Raw genomic sequence first — 22,009 nt, 5'->3', positions numbered from 1 at the left:
CAAATAAACAAATATGATAATGCACAGTGTGCGGGAATCGAACCCGCAACCTTAGGTATTAGGGCGGTGTGTGAACCACTAGGCCAAATGGTCGTCATATTATCAGCCTAATTTTTTACCTATTATATTTTTGTCTACACGTTTATTTTGTTAGTTAATTGCTTGAAAATATGTGTGCCTGCATGGTAGCTTTTAAATTACAAAATTTCGTTAAACTTTTTAATAAAACATATAATTTTTGCAGTACATTTTTGCTATAATTCATAACATTTAACAGTAGAGATAAATCCAATCTAGTTCAATAAACAATTAAGATACATTGAAGCGAGGTCCAAATAAATAAAAAATCCAAAAAACCGAGCTATTTAAAGGGTCCAAAAGAAAAATAAACGCAGCCGGCAGGATTCGAACCTGCGCTCCCAATGGGAATCTGATTTCGAGTCAGACGCCTTAACCACTCGGCCACGACTGCTATGGAAACCTGCGCGAATTTCACCCTCATATTCTCCCGTTCGAAGGCTGTAAGGCTATTTTAAAGCCTGGCTTTAATTGGATTTTCACCGGGCACTTTTCTATGAAACTGTACGTTGTTTATTTGAGCTTTCAGATATTCCGGCTCAAGGGCTAAGGGCGGGGACTTTTGGTATGTTCAAATTGTGTTCCACGCGTTTCTCTCTATAATTATTGACTGGAGTAATAAACTGAATTACGAATGTTATTATTGGTAGCCTATTTTTTATTGGTAGTTAAATGAAGCTACAGGGTGTAAACCAGCCTTAACACGAAGTTTGAGCCATGATCACTTGATTTACTAATCACGCGACTCCTCGCTCGCGTGTGGTTGCTCCTATCACTTGCGGCATCAGCTCGCCTCACTCACTCACTCGCTCGCCAGCTAATAACTCAGCACTATCGCGCCTATTCACGCCCCTAATAGACAATAGCCTTTTGTCAGACTATTCTTCAGTGGGTTCATTCGCGATTTTTTGCCACCAGGGCGGCGCCACTGCTCAGGCTGAAATCTTGCTGTGCTTTTGATTTGCGAAGTACCTACAATACAAAACGTAGAAAGTAAATAAAGTAAAAAATATACGTAAAAAATATTGCTACCATTTTGAATAGCTGTTCAAAAATATCTACATTTTTCATTTCAATATTTGAGTCTCGTAGCGGCAACATGAATTTATTTTGAGAATTTATTTACATATCGCATTATTTCAGTAAAATAATTTCGAAATTGTTTATAATTATTCTAATTCAAAAATTATGGAATTTCGTTTTATTTTTTGATAACTGCATATTTTTCCATTAAACTATTTTTATATTTTGAAATTAAAACTACGTAATTTGTATAATACTAAAATGAAGTCCACTCTAGATCGTCAAGGTATGATTGGACCGACGGCGACTGACGACAGTGAAGGTTGCGGAAAGTTCCTGGATGTAGGCTGAACTGGACCGATCATTGTGGTAATCTTTGGGCTTTTTCCCCAGAAGTGGGTGTGTTGCGGACGAAAAGGAACTAAAAGTGTACGTACAACTATATTTACAATAAACTTACTAATCATAAAAGTATGTTATTTGATGCTAATGACGGACTCATTCTAATAACAGCGTGGTAACCAACATTTTATTCAAAAAGAAAATGTACGTCCACTGTAAGCGTTAATGAGAAAAGTAGATAATCTCTTTTCTACTTTATTTTTTGCGGCGGTTGTTTGTGTCATTTGTTTTGTAACGTACAGGTTTTAAATGAATAAAAAAATTGCTGGCGATCGCAAAGCGTCTAACATTTTTCATTTGTGCGGAAGTGTTGGGCACAAAAGCAGCCGCCGCAGAGCCGATCATAAAAAGCCGGTATTTTTAATAAAATCGCGCGAATGCGTGTACAGTTCGATGTTAAAAAAATCTGAGTGGTTTTGAAACGACTGCACCTGAAGAGGTTGCGTTTAAAATCAAGATAGAAAGACAGGGTTGTGAAAACCCATCTCCGTTCAAAGAGATGTAGTTATCAAAAGAAGTTTTGGAAGAATCAGGTTTTTCGAAATTGACCTAAATATCTTCAAGTTACTAAAAAACAAGATATATTGTTTTGTGGTCTTTCTGAAAAGTTTGTGTGTTTAGTTAGAATAGGTTTTGTGCACACTAATGACTAATTACCGTCTATGTGATAATAATACATAAGGTGTATTGTAATAACAGCTTTTATTTCGTTTTTGCCGCCCTTGAGGTTGTAATCGAGAACACTGTCTATTCTTAGTGTTTTATTTCTATTCAGAAATACCTTTTCAATTATACTTCTAAAAAAAGTCAGAACATTATAATATTGTTAGCAAGGTCAAATTATTTTAGGAGTTTTAAAAAAGATAAATTATGTTAATTTTTCCAAGTAACAAGCTATACGCCTTAGGCCATAAGTTGGTTGGGAGTTGTTTTCATTTTAAGGACTTATTGATCATAATGTAATAATCAAGCGATTTGCTAAGATAAAAACCTTACTACTATACATACATAGATAGGTAGAGACATTTTATTACCTGATTTTTATACCTGACTATACGCTTGTAGCGGAAAATGTCAAATTAACGCTTTGTGGACGCAACTTCGTATTCATCCGAGAATTGTTTTAAAATATATTTTGCGTTTTTATCCGACTATTACAAAGATGGTTCATGTTTTTAAAGCAAATTGAAAATTAGAACCATGTAATTGTAAATTAGACTGGTTTTCATTTAGTTACCAGTTTTAGTTAGTTAAAGTAAATAAAACTTTAGGCAGTCGATTACCACCTACTTATGCTGTTTATTAACACAAAAGTTTTAATTTTTATTTCTCAGTTATTTGTGGGTTATAATAACATTTAAAACAGTCTCTATGAAATAGCTTGCACTACTTTTTAGCAGAAAGCTCTCGCTCGATGTAAAGGTAAAAAAGCTGTAAGATTTTAATTGTTATTGTATTTTTTTAAATTATTGTAAGTGAAAAAACCACAAACTAGTCGCAAACTTTCATCAAATGTAAACTAGAATTAGATACATTTCTCAATCAAAACAAGATATCCAAGTTACACATTGAGATAAGGGCTAACTTACAGTGTACACTTATTGAAAATTCGAACAATAAAACAAAGTTTGCGGCGAGCGGCCATTCAGAACTTAATTACAATGAGGGCCCTTGCCCATCGCTGCTCCCACAGGGCTGGATTTGGACGACAGTTAATCTGCTTACCTATTTTTTAACACAGTTTTGTTTAAATGTTTACACATATACTTAGCTAAACAAACGGGACTACACATCTCGTTCCCACCGCTGCAACTCCTGTGTAGCCAGGATCTACAGCTTGACCGCCAATAAAAACTCAACCAGTGAAGGCCAAGTTTGTCCCGGGGGAAAGTTAATTGTCATTGGACCCGCAACGAAATTAATTAGAAAAACATAGAAGGAGTTCGAAGTTAAAGTACGAAGTACTTACCTAATCAGGCGACATTAGTTCGATGGTATAATAACGTCGGAGTACTGACCAGGTTGGTAGTTCGTTTGTCGTCCTCTGAACTTACGAGTATACCAACCCATTCTCACACAAGCATATTATATCACGTTTCATTATCATCATCTCAGCCATAGGACGTCCACCACACGCATATCACGTTTAGCAAGTAAGTATTTAAAAATGATGTCAAAATTTCGCTAATAGCCCTAAGTGAAGTAAGTTTGTTTTGGAACACAGAACCACATAATATTTTGTAAAGTCTGTGTCATGATTCGGTAGATACTCATCCCAACTAATATTATAAATGCGAAAGTAACTCTGTCTGTCTGTCTGTCTGTTACGCTTTCCCGCTTAAACCTCGCAACCGATTTTGATGAAATTTGGCATAGAGATAGTTTGAGTCCCGGGAAAGAACATAGGATAGTTTTTATCCCGGTTTTTGAAACAGGGACGCGCGCGATAAAGTTTTTCTGTGACAGACAAAATTCCACGCGGGCGAAGCCGCGGGCGGAAAGCTAGTATTATTATAATTTGATTGAGTTTCGGTATAAAGTGACTAGGTACTAGCAACATAAATGGGGTAATAAGTCCAAGTAAACTTTGAGTCTATTTCTTGACAGTGACTTTTCGGTCCAAAGATGGAAACTCATCAGAAATAAGGAATAACTCTTGCTCAATGGAAATGTCTACAATAAACCAAACTTCGCGGCGTCAAGCTGGCCTATTCAAAACTTAATTACAATGTGAGGGCCTAGGGCAGGGCGGCTTGACAGGGACGGACCTAGGGCGGGGAATATTTTGATTTGAATTCAGACACACAGCAATGTGGCAGCCAAGTTCGCAAAGCAAAATAATTGTATTGTACAATGGTTCATATCGAGTTAAACTCAAATTTATTTGATCTACATTTCACGTCTCTAATTCAGTTAAATTAATAAAAAAATCGAATTGAAAACACGTCATCATTTGTAACGCACCTGTTAGGTCAACACTTTTTTCTATTTTCGTCCCCAATAGTGCGAAATTTGCGTTTTTCTTTCACTTTGTCTTTTATCGGTTAGTTCTATGTAAAGCTTGAAGATTAAAAGGTATTGATAGTGTCTATATTCTCTTTGATTAAAGGTTACGAACAAAAAAAACATACGGGTCGAATTGAGAACCTCCTCCTTTTTTGAAGTCGGTTGAAAAATGGCATTGAGGTTTTAAAGTTGCTAAATAAAAAAAGGGCTGGATGACCTTACTAGTCAAGAAAGTCTAGACAAAACCTTTTATTTCCATTTATTTTAAAGTTATTTATACATGCGCTGTTTTTACTATCAAAGGAATGTATTTTGAGGCTTGATTGTATTCCTTTAAGTGGGCATTTTTTCTGTAGAGCAACAAAGAAAAAATGTTTAAAGGCCTAAAATGGCTGAAAGGCTGCTTAGAATACTGAGTTTGAGAATGTATTCAAAATTGTTTCTAAAAGCCGATGTTGTTTCGTGAAATTGAACGTTGTTATAATTAAATTAAATTCTAAAATTCATAAGCCAATTAAATATTAATCGCAAGTCACGTCTCTGTTATCTAAGCCGAGTTACCCTCGAAACAAAGGCGATAAATAAGGCTTAGTAATCGTAATCTAAAGTTTGTGACCTAGGCATAAATCGCGCATTGTAACTCTGCGGCTTAGGCTTAAGACAATTTAAGGGGGCTTGTATGATAGGGGCGTGGAGGAGGGATGATGACGTCAGTTTTTGTTAATTAGTTAGCTGACACAATCAAAAGCTGAAGTAACTTCTCAAAACACTTCATTCGTTTGTTTTGACATCAAGATAAGACGATCAAATGACTTTAAAATCAATATATGAATTTCATTTTCAGAGCTCATAAAATGTATGAAACATTTTTTGATGAACTACCTTTTAGTCTCTTTTATAAGTATTTTCATTTTCATGATGCAAGATTGTAATTAATAACTGTCTGTATTCATTTTTTTAAACCGGTTGAAGTTTCAATGAAATAAATTACACGGCGATTGATAATTAACGCCCCCTCGGCAAGAGAGAAAGACACTTTACATGGTGCGAAGGTTAAAACAGTAATGATCCGCGTGCTGTCCCTAACTGCTGGACGGGCCGTAAATAAGTGTAATAGGCCACTTTGTAAGCCTGCCATCAAAGTGCGCTTAGCGGGAGCCACGCAAACGGCGGGGAACTAGACTGCTCTATTTCGAAGTCGAACCTTAATTTCGAACTCCTCCTATGTTCTTCTGATTAATTTCGTTGCGGGTCCAATGACAGTTTAACTTTCCCCCTGGACAAACTTGACCTTCATTGGTTGGGTTTTTGTGGCGGTCAAGCTGTGTCCTGGCTACACAGGAGTTGCAGTGGTGGGAACGAGAGGTGGGAATAGTCCCGTAGACTGCTCTATTTCACGCGTAGACAAGTGCTACGAATCGTAACGCTACGCATTCGAACAGGAACGAATCGTAGCGCTATACGTTATCGAACAGGAGGCTATAGAGAAAATTAATTCACGTCAAGTTAATACTGTGGTATTTTGTAAAGGTACTATTTCACACAAAATGTGCTGTTGATGTACCTTTGTACGGACGTTATTAATTCTTTTAAAATGATGGCTATTCTAATGACAAATTAACTTAGCGAGGCGTTACAATGTAACTTAGCGACGCATTACAAATAAAATTGCCATGCTGTTTAATAATAAACACAGTTTCAGCAGCTAAAAACAGTATTTGCAGTAAAGAGAGTTCCAATTAGGAGATAGGTATCATTCTAGACAGGCTACCAATTTTAGAAATAATGTTAAGAGTTTTGACCCAAAGGGCTACTTACTTTCGCTAAGGACGAACGAAATGCAAAACTCACGACTGTCATTAAAAACTACGCTAAACTTTTACCCGCTGTTTTACTGGCCCCACATGAACTAGCATACTTTATTTCGCATCGTAATTATTATTATTGTTTCGGTTCGCAGTTGCTCGCAGATTTAGCGCGGCTTTGTAGTTCGACTGTACTTAACCCGCGTGGAACTTCCCAAATTAATAACGTTCATTAGATAATGCTTGTTTTGAACTAGTTTTATAGAGATGCGAGGGTGTTTGTTTACATTAAAGTACCCAATGTATTGTAGCTGTGTTCATAATTGTTGGGTATTCTAACCGAATAATATTTCAGTTGCGTTTTTTAATAATCCCAGTTTTGTAATTAATTTTTGAGTAATCATAGATTTTAAGAAATAGGAATAAACTATAAAAATAGTTATGGAGTCCATCATGTACACATGTGAAAAATTCAGGAATCAAGCCGAATGATTCAATACAACAAACAACGTAGGTACTTCAAAATTGAATGGTTTCATTGTGCTAGAGCAATTTAGCAGATGAGCCATTCATAGATTGTTTTCTAATAAAACTTTTTATGAAAAAAAAACACAAAATAATTTTGAAACAAATAAATCCAAAGCAAAAAAGCCTCAGACATTTTATGACTGCGGAAATCACTGACCAGAGAGGCCGGCCTACAGCATCAAACAATAATAAAACACTGGCCCGCCCGGGGTGCGAACCCACGTACTGCGAAATGAGTGCGACGACAGATGACCTGCCCGACAAGAATTTAATAACGGTGAATTCGTTCAATGCGGGCTAGGGATGCTTCGGTGTCGATAAACAGCATAGATAAGTATCGATTATCTGGGCGAAATTAAAGTACAAACAGAAAATAAACGATTATTTGTGATATTATCAGTGGTATCAATCTTTTCCAGGCAATTATTTAATTAATTCAGAATTAACGGATTTTTAATTAAGAGCTTTATCCTGAAAACAGTGTTTAATTATTTTTTTCAGGTGCTTTCAGGATTTGCCAAATATTTGTTTCGAAGCGCGTCAGATTATTTAAATTGAAAAATGTTCCTTAAGTGCAAATTGAGCCTCTCATCGAATGACTACTAAAAAGTGTAAAACCTAGCCTAACCACACTTGTTATCTTTTATTTCAACACGCAAACGTAAAAACGTTTAGAAGAGTCACATCACTACTGCGAACTATCTCGTCCCAAGCTAGAGATGGGCACTCGTGAAATAACTACCACTCAATGTGGAAGAAATTTTATTGTAGCCGTCTTGAGGACCCTCTGGCGAATTAAATTGTTTCCAATGGCGTTGCAGAGGTTAATGAAATTGTAGCAGAAAGATATTATAAGACTTGACTGTAGGTGCGTTACAGTGGATGTTGAAGTTGGTAAAAGTTGATTTAGGCACAAATATGAATTTATAATATTTTAAACTATTATTAGATGATCAAACGAACTTACCAAGTGAAGTTCGATCTGAATTATCCTGTTTTCGCCGAAGAGATTTATTTTACCGTGTAGTACCCCTGTACGACAAGCCAATCCGCACACAATATTCAGCGTAGTAGTAGTAAAAAACAAAAGAGCGGGCAACCCCACCCCTACCACGCTGTGGGCTCGTTGTCCGAGCGGTCTCATTATATTTAGAGAAGAGATGACATTGACGTTTACCTCCAGGGAAGAAGATATAGAAATCTTCGGGTTGGGAGGGACCTTAAATCTCTTCGGCGAAAACAGGATAATTCAGATCGAACTTCACTTGGTAAGTTCGTTTGATCATCTAATTATCCTGCTTTCGCCTCCGAGATTTATTTTACCGTGTAGATGTTTAGAGCATGGATCAATGTCCATGTTAAATGGTTAAGAGAGTAAATGTCAATGTACTAAATACATAATAAAGCAATATTTTTGTATTATAATCGTATTGCATCACTTATTCATAACAATAACAAGTATCACGGTCTCAACAAGATTTTGTTCATTATAGAGTATTATTATATACATTTATTTGTACTTCTATTAACTGTTAAGTACGACTACTGATTGTAAAAAGTTGCCAAGACAGTTGACAGAGCATCCTGTCTATCCAGCACACTGGCTAATTGTGTCAACGTTGACAGCGGCGCAAACCGCAGGCCATACTGCCGCGTGTCGCGTGCTGTGTGGGCCGAACGCCCTCGTGTCGACACTCCTTTCCTATATTTATCCAGTTTCATCTCAGAACTGAGCTTGACGACGGTAGTGGTTAACACCGAATCGATCACAGTGACTGCAAGGCTAACACTCTGATTGTTGTAAAACATAAGCTCACTTGCATTTTAATTAAATAAATAAATAATGTGGTTAATTAAAACTTATTAATTTATTTGGATACAGTTTGACCAGTATTCCAAAACAGTATTAATTTGGATTCCAAGTAACACTGTTGCGAGGAAAAAGTTTGGTTTCTATTTAATAGCACTATTTAATAGCAATCTTTTGATTCTTGAAACCTGACCTATAAATTATAATATTTATTAAAATAATTATATATTTCAATAAATTATATGATTTCACTAACGATATTGCTAAGCGGTGGTTATTTAATGTTATTATAGGATGCACCCGACTTTAGAATATGCTAAGAAAATAGAGTAAGGTAGGTACAATGATGTAATTGAGCATTGTAAAAATATTTATTTGTCAGTCATTTGGTGTAGTGGTTTCGAAACGGACTACTATGCCGAGAGGTCCCGGGTTCGATCCCCGGCCGGGCAGAAATTGAATTGATACATTTTAATTTCTGTGATGGGTCTAGGTGTTACTATGTATAATATGTACTTATGTATATAAAAACGGTATTTAAGTATGTTTATATCCGTTGTCTAGGACCCATAGCTTTGCTCAGTTTGGGACTAGGAGCGTAGTGTAAAATGTCGAAAGAAGGATATTAAAATTTATTTATTATTTGCGGAGTGTATAGCGGAGTCTGGTACGTTTTGTTTGATCAACGACTGCCAAATACAAAACTCACTGCCAAGGAAAGGTAAGCTTAAATGGGCAATATGGTACTACTGATGTACCTGTTGCCCCGGCATTCTATTTTATTTTTATTTTTTATTTATTTATTTTTAGTGAAAAAACGTATTAACGTCTAAAAAAAAATGGTCGCCATTCTAAGGCGAATTAATTGGAATTAATTCATGTTAATCGTGTAGAAATCTCTACGCCAGACGATAAAATATGAATTATGACTAAATATCAAACAAAGTTCAAGAAACAAAAAATAGTTTTATGTCATGTACTGAAACCAAAGCGTCTAACATTTTCTGAGACAATATTAAACCAAGCTCCTACTCCGTGTCTTTATTCAGTCAGCTTCAGTATTATGACTGTGATGATTGAATTTTTATAATCATGTTAAGAAAAAATAACAAAATACTAATTCTCAATTTATACTTCATAGAAAGGGAAGAAAGACTCATTCATTATTATGAGTTTGTGGCAGCGTTATCGATTCGTAAAATAATATCGCATTATTTTTTGGTATTATTAAAAAATGTCCTTAATCTAAATTGAAGGTTACAAGTAGTGGTAGTACTGGTAGGTACCTACATAATACATAGTTTATTTTATGTGGTTGATTCGTTCTTTGACTGACCAAAGTCCACTAGTCCGGTTGTTATTACAAGCGGCCCGATTTCTTTTTTGATGCGTCAATAATTTTCTATTACATTGATTACAATGTAATTATTATTGTGTTATATTTATAAAGACATAGTTATTATCGCTTTAACGCATAATTAGATACTTTGCTTGTCTAAAAGATTTAGCAAGATAAGAAATGATTCAATGTATTTCATGATGTCGCATCTCTTCTTATGAGAATTCTAACGTTATACATAAATAATTTATACGAACCAATTGTAAAACAGTACATGGAGTTAAAACTGACCTTTTTTTTTTTTTTTTTTTGTAAATAAATAATAATAATGATGATGAAGCCTTACTTTGTAAGACTATCAATAGTATTATTAGCATTAATCATACATTGATTAGTAGGTACAAACCTACATAATAATGTTTTTCCAATACAAGAAAAAATGACATCATCTTATGTACCGATACCGATACAGTTTAAGGAAGCTCTTAGATTTTATCTATTATTTATAGATACAAGCTGGTGAGACGTCATGAATAAAAAAATAAACTTTGTAAAAATATCAGGGCTAAAGCAAGGCCGCAAAGAGACAAACAAAAATGTTGCCTGTTTGTTCAGATACAAAACAAACATCCGTTAAAATAAGACCATAATTCTATTTGCTTTTCAATGGCTATCGTGTTTATGTAATAAACATATTATATTAATAAGTTTCTTTAAACCATAAATGAATCTTTTGTTAAAAGTTTAATTGCGGTTAAAATATCATCCCTTTTGAAGTGCTTAAACCACATAAACTTTGTTTAGCATCTTATATAAACGCTATCTAAGTCCACCATCAAGGAACATTTTTTTTTTTTTTAACAAGTGGGTAATCTCAGAATGTACTCGTATCGACGGATGCGATTAAGAATATTCTTAATATCAACGTCTCTGCGCCGACGTGTATAATTATTTGTTTGTATAATTAATTATGTTTACTCGCATGGTTATGATGATTATGAAAAAAATCATCTGGGTTCGATTCGGGAATCGAATAGGTATCTCGGTCCAATAAATTCTGTAACCGGATAATATGTACATTGCATTTAAAATAAAAATATTTTAAGCGGCCAGCACATACCTGTACATAGATGGCGCGTCGTCTAGGGACGTGGGTTACCTTGGTGTTCTGGTCGGTCTTTAATGGCGCTTCCCGCGTTGCGCTGGCAGCGCTGGGCATGCGGCGGCGGCGGCGCGGCGCTGCGGCGTAAATAAAGGCGCCTGCGCTTGTGGAAGGCGGCGTGGTTGCGCCGCGGGCGGGTGATAGGTCTTAGCCCATCATACCATACAGCAGGGCGTAGCTTGTCGGTACGGCCTCTGTATAAAGCCTCGATTCACACAGTTATGCGAACGGCTAAAGCTTAAATTATATATTCAGTGCAGCAGCCTGGATTAGTTGTCATATCAAATAAATACCTCTTTTCCCGTTTTAGAGGATTATAATGAGTTATAGTTGTCGACCGTCGATGTAATTGGTCGACCGACCGGAAATGTAGAAAGATCTTTGTAAGTTTCCAACAAAAAAAAATGTGAGACTGATAAGTACTCACAATCACCATGTCAGTTAATATGAGTCGTTGCATAGAAAACACGACATATTGTCATACTTCATATATAAAGTAGGCATTTATTTCCACTTCGACTCGGTTCGGTCAACAAACCGGCCTAAGGTTTATTTAGGATCTTTTATTCTGACCTTATAATAGCAAGTAATGAATCTACATAAATGCACTTTGAATTTTGATCTGATACTTATTTCTTTCTTACTAGCCTTTGTATTTAGACCAATATCGATTGGTGTAATGTATAAAAATACGAAACAAAAAAATTATTCAGTTACCCTTTGTAGCATTGAACAATGTGTATGGCCACAGGGTCATCGGTCGTTATAAAAGCAGGCGGAGGCTCGACTGGGGCGAGTGCGTCCGCGGCGCCGGGTCATCATGCTCCAAGACGGTTGATGGTTCATAAGGTGTAAGGCAAAGAAGGCAAGCTCTTAATGTGGGTAGTTTCGTAGAAACGCAACATTTTTCTGTATGAGCTCATTATGTTCTGTTTTTACGGCTTTTAAAAATGGCCGAAAAGAAGATACTTAACTCGTAAAAGTGAATAATATTACAATACCTGGCTATCTCGGTAGTTAATATCTCGTTTTTACTCGCTAGAGCAAAAAACGGCTACTGGTTAAAAAATAACCGAACATAAAGTGGCTGCTGGTTAATATCTTGTATTAACGCTACTGGTTAAAAAATGACCCGCAAAAATGACCGAATATAAAGTGGTTGCTGGTTAATATCTCGTATTAACTCGCTAGAGCAGAAAATGGCTACTGGGTAACATCTCGCATTACCTCGGAGAAAAAAATGGCTACTGGGTAACATCTCGCATTACCTCGGAGCAAAAGAATGGCTACTGGGTAACATCTCGCATTACCTCGGAGCAAAAAATGGCTACTGGTTAACATCGCGCGTTAACTTGGAGCTAAAAATGGGTCAAAGTTACGCGTCGTGTCACAACGCTTATAATAAAAATGTACGAGCACTTACACAAAATAGTTGTTACAACCAACCTTGTGTTGGGTCTAATTCTCGTCACTACACTGCACAACTTAAAATAATTACGTTTTTTGTCGGTAAAAACGTCCTGGTGACGTCACTTAAGCATTTTTCTTATACTGCGTGCGGTCGTTGCGCGTGCGCACAAAGGAATGAGACCGCTCGGACAACGAGCCCACAGCGTGGTAGGGGTGGGGTTGCCCGCTCTTTTGTTTTTTACTACTACTACGCTGAATATTGTGTGCGGATTGGCTTGTCGTACAGGGGTACTACACGGTAAAATAAATCTCGGAGGCGAAAGCAGGATAATGTTGCATTTTTTACTATAAAATTATCACTTCAGTCTTCTATCTTCAGTCTGCCCGCGACCATGACTCGTGCAACCGAGCCGAAACGTCGGGAGGGTAAATATTATTTACCGTTAAAATAGATATTGTTGCAATAAATCCCGTGAAGTGATAATTAAATATGAATTTATTTCATATTCATATTTAGCGGCCGACTTCGTATGCGTGGATCCCGTTTTACCCCCTTAGGGATGGAGTTTCGTACTAAAGTCCTTTCTTAGCGGATGCCTACGTCATATTCCTGCATGCCAAATTTCAGCCGCAGCAGTCAGTCAGTCAGTCAGTCAGTCAGTCAGTCAGTCAGTCAGTCAGTCAGTCAGTCAGTCAGTCACCTTTGAGTTATATAATTTTAGATTTTAAGATCTTTCATGACGGGAAGATCATTTGGTAAATGATAATGTCACATATTAACTTTAATTGCAGATATTGCTCTAAGTTTTGTAAGAACATTACATACTTAAATAAATGTAAGATCTTAAACTTTCGCGTTCCATTTCAACTAAAATAGAAAGACACGGGTCTTGTGACCACGGCTGCAGCATAGCAGCCGAAACGTCAAGCCGTGAGTACATAATTTTACTCAATTATAAACATCGCGTTAAGACCCGTGTCTTTCTTTATTTTACTTAAATTAATGGTTATTTAAGAAACATGATTTCGTTCTTTGAAAAACACGGTGTTACACTATTGATCCAATTGAGCCATGTCAGATGCCTATGGTGGCATGCAAATAAATCTGACATTATGTTAGTGTGAGGAATATTTTGGCCATAAATTATTATACATTCTAAAATACTAATATTTTGTCATTCCAGCTCGAGACAAAACATTAGCAAGTGTCGTACTTTATCAAAGTTCTGTATTTATCATAGTAAGCGGCCTAAGTCAACCGTATTTTAGAGCCGGGTTACGACCCTCAGAAGCGAGGAACAGCCCTTTTAGCCGAGGTTACAGGCCCTAAGGGATTACACAAACTTAGATTAGTACACCTTAAACTATTGTAAAATATTGAATTTGGAATACTTAGATTGAATTTGGGTTATACACACAGTTGATTTATACAAGGTGTTCAAACAAACTAGTTCATTTAGCTTTGGAATCTAATCAAACTAAATAAATAAAAAATAAGTATGTATACTTATTTTTTATTTATTTTTTTATATCTTCGGCACTTTTGCGATTTTGGTTAAAGCTTAGTACATAATAATGTGCTCACAGTTTTTATTGAACTTCGAAAGTTCTGAGCTCAAAGGGCGTTTAGTTGCAGTCAATGGATACAGTCTGCTACCAAACGTGAAAACAGAGAGAGATCCAACAATACGTAGCTTACAAGCTATGTTTTGTTGATCCCCTTGAGTTGATGGACTATTGAGTTTATGAGGGCTATGAATGTGACGATTGGTCTGACATACTTACATAGACTTTACTTGCGAATTTCAAGTGTAAAGAAGTCGGTTAATTATCTCGATCTGTTTTCAGAAGATTTTCTAGAATGTAGAGCAGGCGATACTTTAATTTTATCCTATTGGCCTCAATATACCTACTAACGCTTCAATAAGTTAGCTAAAAAAAGTTGATTTATGTGATGTTATCTAATCGAAATTGATAACGATGTCTATACACTTTGCTTAGCTACGACTGTGAAATTAATTTTTAATTTTAATGAAATATACAAATTGCAAAGTCGATTATTTACATAAAATAAAATAAAAAGATTTCGCAGTCGGTAGGATTCGAACCTACGCTCCCAGAGGGAATCTGATTTCTAGTCAGACGCCTTAACCGCTCGGCCACGACTGCTCTTGCACATTTTATCAAACATCATCGTATGTAGAGGCGTGTAACACTTTCACCTTGACTTAATGATAGTAATAAAACATCTGTCTTAGTATAGACCATGCCCTTGACTTCGCTCGCTTAGATTTTGCACAACTTTATAGTCCAGTCCGTGGCGCAAACTATTTGGAGGTATTTAAGTGTCTCCATTCAAATAACAATTACAAGGTGGATCGACGATCTGGTGAAGGTCGCGGGAGATGCCTGGATGCGGGCGGCGCAGGACCGGTCGTCGTGGAAACCCTTGAGGGAGGCCTATGTCCAGCAGTGGATGTCATTTGGCTGAAACGAACGAATGAGTGTTGTGTATAAATTCCCCTCGAAAGTGTAATGTAATTTTGCCATTATGCACCTATTTTCCACGTAGGAATCAAGCCCAGTATCACGAGCACTATGAGTGGCGTATGCCTTAGCAAAGGCCTATTCAGACCTAAGCGGTATTCGCTACCGTCTGCGGCAGAGAAAACGCTCTAGCCGCGGTACTTGATACTAAATACCTGAGCGAAACCCGCGCGGTATGTACCTCTACCCACAGCGGCAGCGAATATCGCTCAGGTTTAAATAGGCCTTTACTGTCTTGGTTTAAGTAACCACGTTGACAGTGTCATGTTTACTAAAACTTGTATGCTGTAAGTTCATCCAAACACACGACTGCGGAAATCCAGTGCAACGGAGAAGGATGCGGACTAAAGGATGATACTCAGAATCGCTGCTAACTGGATTACCCAATTACCGGACACTTGTAGGGCTGCCAGCGTTCTGGAAATAAATACAGCACTGCATAAGATTTTAAACTTTCGCGTTCCATTTCAAGTAAAATAGTAAGAGACGTCAAGCCGTGAGTACCTACATAATGTATCTCATTAATAAACGTCGCGTTAAGGCCCGTGTCTTACTATTTTAACAGCAATGCATATTATGAAAACAGGTTTTTCTCCGAAATAAAAATGAGCTTTGGTGACGCAACAGAATGTATTTACTTTCTGTAATACCAAATATTCTGAAACAGCAGAATATTTGGTGTTTTTTTTAACTAGAAGCGTTTATGACGACCTACTTTGCAAACTGTCATTTTATAGGAATGCCATATACATTGGAATGTAAGGCACACTAAATGCAATAAGACATTATCTGCCAGTTTTCCATTCATTAAATATTGGTTAATAATACAAGCTTTTGTAATACATACCTTCTCCTTCTTCTTTAGCCATTTTTTTTGCATGTGCGGGCGCGAATATTAGAGCGCTAATAACACTTAACTTTTTATAACCACTTTAATTATCGAGCAGTACACTGTTTACTCGTTGAGCAGCACAGTCACTTATCATGCTCATAAAAGTGTCATTATAAAAGTAGCATCGTGGAATATTATTAATGGTCTCACGCCTTGTGGACAGCCCTGCTAAGCAGAGCGGGCGCGTCCAGTGTATGCGGACGTCCGGAGCGGTGATGGTGTTACGGAACGCAATCGCGATCAGTTTGGATTGCTGGTCTTATCAAACTCGCAACCAGTTCCACTTTGACCTCATTATTATCTGCTAAAAAGCCTATAAGAGAGAAAGAGAGAGATGACACTGTTATACCGGCACTTCGGTCTTCCCCTGTGGTTGGCTACCAATGCCGAGTTGGCGCACTGACAGCGCTCAGTCACCGAGGATCCCTCCTGCAATGTCACCACTTTTTGTAGAAGAAATTATTACGTCCTCCAGCTACAAATCAAATGAGTTCTATCGCACTAAGATTGGAACCATCGATCTATCTGCCTCGAGGCGGATGAGCTTCTGAGATCACCCACTGAATAAACCATTTGGCTTCTCTATTAGCGCTACAATGGTTGCTATTCGCTGGCAGCTCGGTACTTTAGGCATTCCACGTTTGGACCTAGTGCTGATGCACTCGACAGTCCTGATTTACTTTTCCTTTGGGGCTTACTGAAACTCTTTTAAATGCAGGCGTGGATTTAAGCACTTGCACCTTCGGAGTGCAGCGAGTTTGATAGCGACCGATCGCTATCGCAGTTAGTAATAGCAATGAGTGCACTTGTTAGCCGCCCGCGTCAACAATCTAAACGACTGGGAGCCATGGAGCTAGCTTATAAGATGAAAATATACAGGGTGCAAAACAAACTACTTTTTAAGTTGCCGTAGTAAAAACGGGGCACTAATAAGAAGAGTGTCTGTCAGTCTTTCACGGGCAATTTTATCTAAGGGGATAAACTATTAAAGGGGTACTAATAGATGGCACGACGATCAGGGGAAGCAGGAAGTTGGAGGCGGGCAGCGCAGGACCAGTTATTATGGAAATCCTTGGGGGAGGTCTTTGTCCAGCAGTGGACGAACGAACGAACTAGGATAGAACTGAGGCTTCATCATCATCATCATCATTTCAGCCATAGGACGTCCACTGCTGAACATAGGCCTCCCCCAATGCTTTCTATGTTGATCGATTGGTAGCGGCCTGCGTCCAGCGCTTGCCTGCTACCTTTACGATGTCGTCGGTCCACCTTGTAGGCTTAGTTATTAGCATAATACTACCCCCGTTAGTAGTTTTGTTTTTATTTACTACACCCCCGTTCAAAAATGGTATCCAAAAAGTTCGCAGTCGGTAGGATTCGAACCTACGCTCCCAGAGGGAATCTGATTTCTAGTCAGACGCCTTAACCGCTCGGCCACGACTGCTGATACACGTTTCTACAAACCTAAACGTATGTAGAGACATTAATTACTTTCACCTTGAATTGAAATATTGACCTACTAAACGATGATGACGGTACAGTCAGCGTTAAATAAGTTCGTGACAAGTAGCCAAAAACTTCGCAACACATCTTTGTTACAATAAAATTGGAATAAGGTTGTGTTATCAACTTTTTGGTCACTTTTTGTCACGAACTATTTGACGCTGACTGATATTGTTTCTAAACTAAATTAAAAGTAAGTACTCAACTGATTTTGACAAATAACGGTATTATGCTTGTACGTAATCATTACACTAACATGATGTGTCCCCAGTGGAATTCAAACCCGCAGTCGTAGACGACTTTGTAGTACCGTACGTGAACCACCAGATAAAATATTGCTGAAAGATCTACTCCTTACAAACAAACAACTTATTATGACACCAACGCAACGGTTAATAACTATACTTTTCACTTTGTAATCTTTATTTATTTAAATTATTTTATGTATTCGGAAAACAAAAAGCTTACAAATACACAAATTGCAGAGATATTATTGATAGTGCTTTCATTTTTAGCAGCTGTTGTTGTTTACAATTATTACAATGTAGGATTCGTTATGGTATTGGTTAGCTTTAGCTTAATTAAATAAAACAGATTTAAACAGTTCAATAGATACAATTTTCACAAATTCACATGCCAGATGCGCTGGTGAAATAAGCTGCGCTTCTCTATAACTCAAGACTACATTTTATCGTAGGTACCACACTATCTCGGTGAAGAAATAAATCTTTGAATATCATTCAAAAATATTTCTCTATTTATATTAGGGAAACAAACAATTTTGATATACAGACAAATAATCACACAAAAATAGGACAGAAATCAGCAAAGTATAATAATCTTCATGTCCGGTTGTAATTTTTGTAACCCAAACCTTTTGAACACTAGTGTCATAGCTGAAACGAAGCTGATCTGACTTGTGCGAATAAGTTTGCCTGGTTAGTGCAAAGCTTTATTTTATTTTATCTTTCAATTACTATGAAAATGTATTTTATAACATTAGTACTCATGATAAACGTTTTCCCAATTCAATACGTTTGGCTTAAAATGGCATTAATTTAACCTCCAAATATAACAGCACCAAATACTACTGTTCATTAAAATAGTGACTCATACGCACAACTTTCACTCCGACCTCGTTATCGGGGGCTTAGCAAATAAGCGCTCCGATCGGATTGTAGAGTGATGTCTCGGTGAAAGGGCAACGTATGGTAGAGAGAATTATAGAAGACTTAGTAAATGTAAATAAAGAGAATTCGGAAGACTATTTAAGAGCCCTTTATAACATTTATTTACTGAGAATACCTTTTCAAAGATTTTATCGTCATGTTCAAAAATGCAAAAGTGGACTGGATTTGAGCCAGGGCACCAGGTTCCGCGGAAATGTTAATAACTGCATGTAGTTGTAATTTTATCAAGTTTTAGTCTATACATTTTAAGTGTTTCTCCAAAAACATTATAAAGGCATTTTGGAGTTATCTGTGTGCTTACCACGAGCTTACGTTAGGTGTGCTCGCTAGCGAGTGCGTCAAAAAATTCTATGATTTTAGTTCTTGAAAGTAGCCGCTAGGGGCGCTATACTATCTGTCATACATTTAATGTAATGTTTTACGCAGTCGCTAGCGAGCACACCTAACGTTAACTCATGGTAACCACACTGTTGTGTTAAAGGTAATGTCTTTCAAATACTCAGTAAAAATATTAGCAGGTTTTCAGCCCAAGATGATCAGGAAATATGTATTGACAAATTATCATAAAATAATAAATGCAAAAAGTTCGCAGTCGGTAGGATTCGAACCTACGCTCCCAGAGGGAATCTGATTTCTAGTCAGACGCCTTAACCGCTCGGCCACGACTGCTGTTACGATTACTATAGATACGACAAGTCACATTCATTTTTCAAGATCACTTAATTTACTGTCAGTCAAGTCTGGAAGAGATCGCTTCCTAGCAATAAGACTAGTCTCTGTGGTCTAATTTTAAGACCACCTGCTTCAGGTCTAGAGATCCCGGGTTCGATTCTCAGTGGGGGCAGAACTTTCAGCGGCGCTACGGGGTTCGAAACCGCGTTCCTCGGATCAGAAATATCATAAATTAATTAATTGGCTACTTTTTTTTAATTATTTTTGACGTTCTTTAGTGCCAAAATACTGGTCAAAACTTAAATGTGCCCTACTTAGTTATGGAGAGTAAGTATGTAATTTTGCAAATAAATAGACATTATTTTTAACTTATTATAAAATAAATTAATGCAACTGTTTCAATAAACGTATTTACTCTTGTTTTCTATAAATTATCGTAAATTAAATAGGCTAGAAGTTGCTTGGTTTAGTTGGCCACTTGTTTTTTTATCATGGATTATATTATTTATTTTTATGTATCAATTAATATTATCCGTTAGCAATCCGTCAATATACACCTATTTTATGAAAGCAATTTACTTACAACACCTTCTCTATAAATAATAGTTCAACAATATTATATTTGTGATAACATGAGATGTGAAAAGACTAATTAAAATAAAATTCAACAGTCATTTTTGACTAATTCAGTTTATTTTATGTTCACAATGTAACTTTGGATTCAAAATTTAATCAAATTATACAAACGTTGAAGTGATGTTTTCAATGCCTTTCGAATCGGTGTAGTTGGGAGTTTTACAAACTCATTCAACCACAAAATGGTATTCAAGTCAAACACCCCAAAGCAGTTTGGGTTAAACGTGACTAATTTTATTATTAGAACTGAGTTTAATAGGGCTGTTAACTAATTGCTCGTATTGTTTTCTTTGAAACAACTACTGATGTCAATGCGATAGTTAGAATGATGAACTCTACAATGGGATATTGAAACTTACTTAGATTTTTTTTAAAAGATTATTAGTAATTTGTATTGCACAAATTACTAATAAACCCGTTAACAGCTCGTGGTAAGCTAAATATGTTTGTGTTACGAGTGGGCTCACCACAATAGTCGAGCGGCTTTCGAACCTGCGTTTAATGCAATAGTATTTTAAAGAAATTAACTAAATCTAAAGAAATATACAACTCAAAGGTGACTGACACTTAATGACTGACATAGTGATCTATCAACGCAAAACCACTGGACGGATCGGGCTGAAATTTGGCATGCAGGCTGATATTGTGACGTAGGCATCCGTTAAGAAAGGATTTTACGTAACTCCACCCCTAAGGGGGTAAAACGGGATCCACGTGTACGAAGTCGCGGGCGGCCGCTAGTTTACATTAAATTTAGTTAATTTCTTTAAAATACTATCGAGTGTCGACCCTAGAGCGGAGCGTAAGTCCGAAATTACTCAAATTCATACGTGAACTATGAAAATTTAACCAATTCGCCGCCAACTTTGCGCGAACCTTTGTTGATTGCAAGGCGTCTGTGGCGCAGAATTAAATGTAGCTCGGTCGAGGCCGTCCTGAATTAACAATCACCGTTTTGGGTTGGATGTGGACGTCTTAACTTGTGTAATAAATGTTAAACGATGTGGTTTAGTTGCAATTAATTTATGGGGCACAAAACACATAATAATAATAATAATAAATACTCTTTATTGTACACCACATAAAAGAAATAGAAAGAAAAGGAACACATAAGGTACAATTAGGCGGTCTTATCGCTATGAAGCGATCTCTTCCAGACAACCTATAGAGAGGACAGTTACTTAAAACAAATGAAGGGGAAGGCGGTACACATATTAAATTTTTAATAAAAATTTTCTTGCTGTGGTTACGGTAGAGCGTGCTTGGCCAGATTCAGATGACTATTGACTCGTTATGGCTTATTCTTATGGGTTGTATGAGTTAAAGAACTAGTTGAATATGTCTACCATAGAGTGTCATCGGGTGATATCCCGTAGGTTAGCGTAAAGACTTGATGTTCGAAGATATTTACAGTTACGTATTGTATTGTAATATGAATGGCATTTGTTGGAAGTATATTTGAGTTTGATTCTAGGTATATTTATAAAAAATATTATGTAGGTACGAGTAATTATTAAAAAATCAGTTATGTACAAAAATATTATTAGAAAATTAGTTAGGTATGTTTAAAGAAAATGTTAAGCCTAATTAAATTTAACGCTACATAACCCTCGTCCAGAAAAAAACTAGTGGATATTAATAAGAATAGAATAAGAATACATTTATTTGCTTAAAACATAATATTAATAGCTTAGCAGGCATAATTAGACCCAATATTTTACAATCTAATTAAGGTATTAAAAAGGCTGGTACAAGACCGATAATAATTAGTTAGGTACCTGAAAGTTAGGTCAGCTCGGTCAGTCGAGAAAAAATATTTAAAAAATGTGGCTTTTTTATTTTAAGATAGTGGTTTATTCTTAAAAAACTATTTAAGTATGTTTATAACCGTTGTTTAGTACCCATAGTACAAGCTTTGCTTAGTTTGGCACTAGAGGCGCAGTGTAAAATGTCCAAGGATATTTATTTATTTGTAACTTAAGTATTTTAAGACACATCAGAAGTCA

At 36.6% G+C, this 22,009-nt stretch overlaps 4 non-coding genes across 4 annotated transcripts; all 4 read right to left on the bottom strand.

Moving 5' to 3' along the window:
- Positions 1-390: 390 nt before the first annotated feature.
- On the bottom strand, positions 391-472 carry Trnas-cga (transfer RNA serine (anticodon CGA)). Its single transcript has one exon. It is a non-coding gene; the product is annotated as a tRNA-Ser (tRNA).
- Positions 473-14,650: 14,178 nt separating this feature from the next.
- On the bottom strand, positions 14,651-14,732 carry Trnas-aga (transfer RNA serine (anticodon AGA)). Its single transcript has one exon. It is a non-coding gene; the product is annotated as a tRNA-Ser (tRNA).
- Positions 14,733-17,364: 2,632 nt separating this feature from the next.
- On the bottom strand, positions 17,365-17,446 carry Trnas-aga (transfer RNA serine (anticodon AGA)). Its single transcript has one exon. It is a non-coding gene; the product is annotated as a tRNA-Ser (tRNA).
- A 1,836-nt stretch (positions 17,447-19,282) lies between these two features.
- Trnas-aga (transfer RNA serine (anticodon AGA)) lies at positions 19,283-19,364 on the bottom strand. Its single transcript has one exon. It is a non-coding gene; the product is annotated as a tRNA-Ser (tRNA).
- Between the last annotated feature and the right edge of the window lie 2,645 nt (positions 19,365-22,009).

The sequence above is a fragment of the Ostrinia nubilalis genome, chromosome 3 (assembly GCF_963855985.1).
Source record: "Ostrinia nubilalis chromosome 3, ilOstNubi1.1, whole genome shotgun sequence".
Classification (NCBI taxonomy): domain Eukaryota; kingdom Metazoa; phylum Arthropoda; class Insecta; order Lepidoptera; family Crambidae; genus Ostrinia; species Ostrinia nubilalis.
This window is presented reverse-complemented; position numbering and strand designations above follow the sequence as displayed.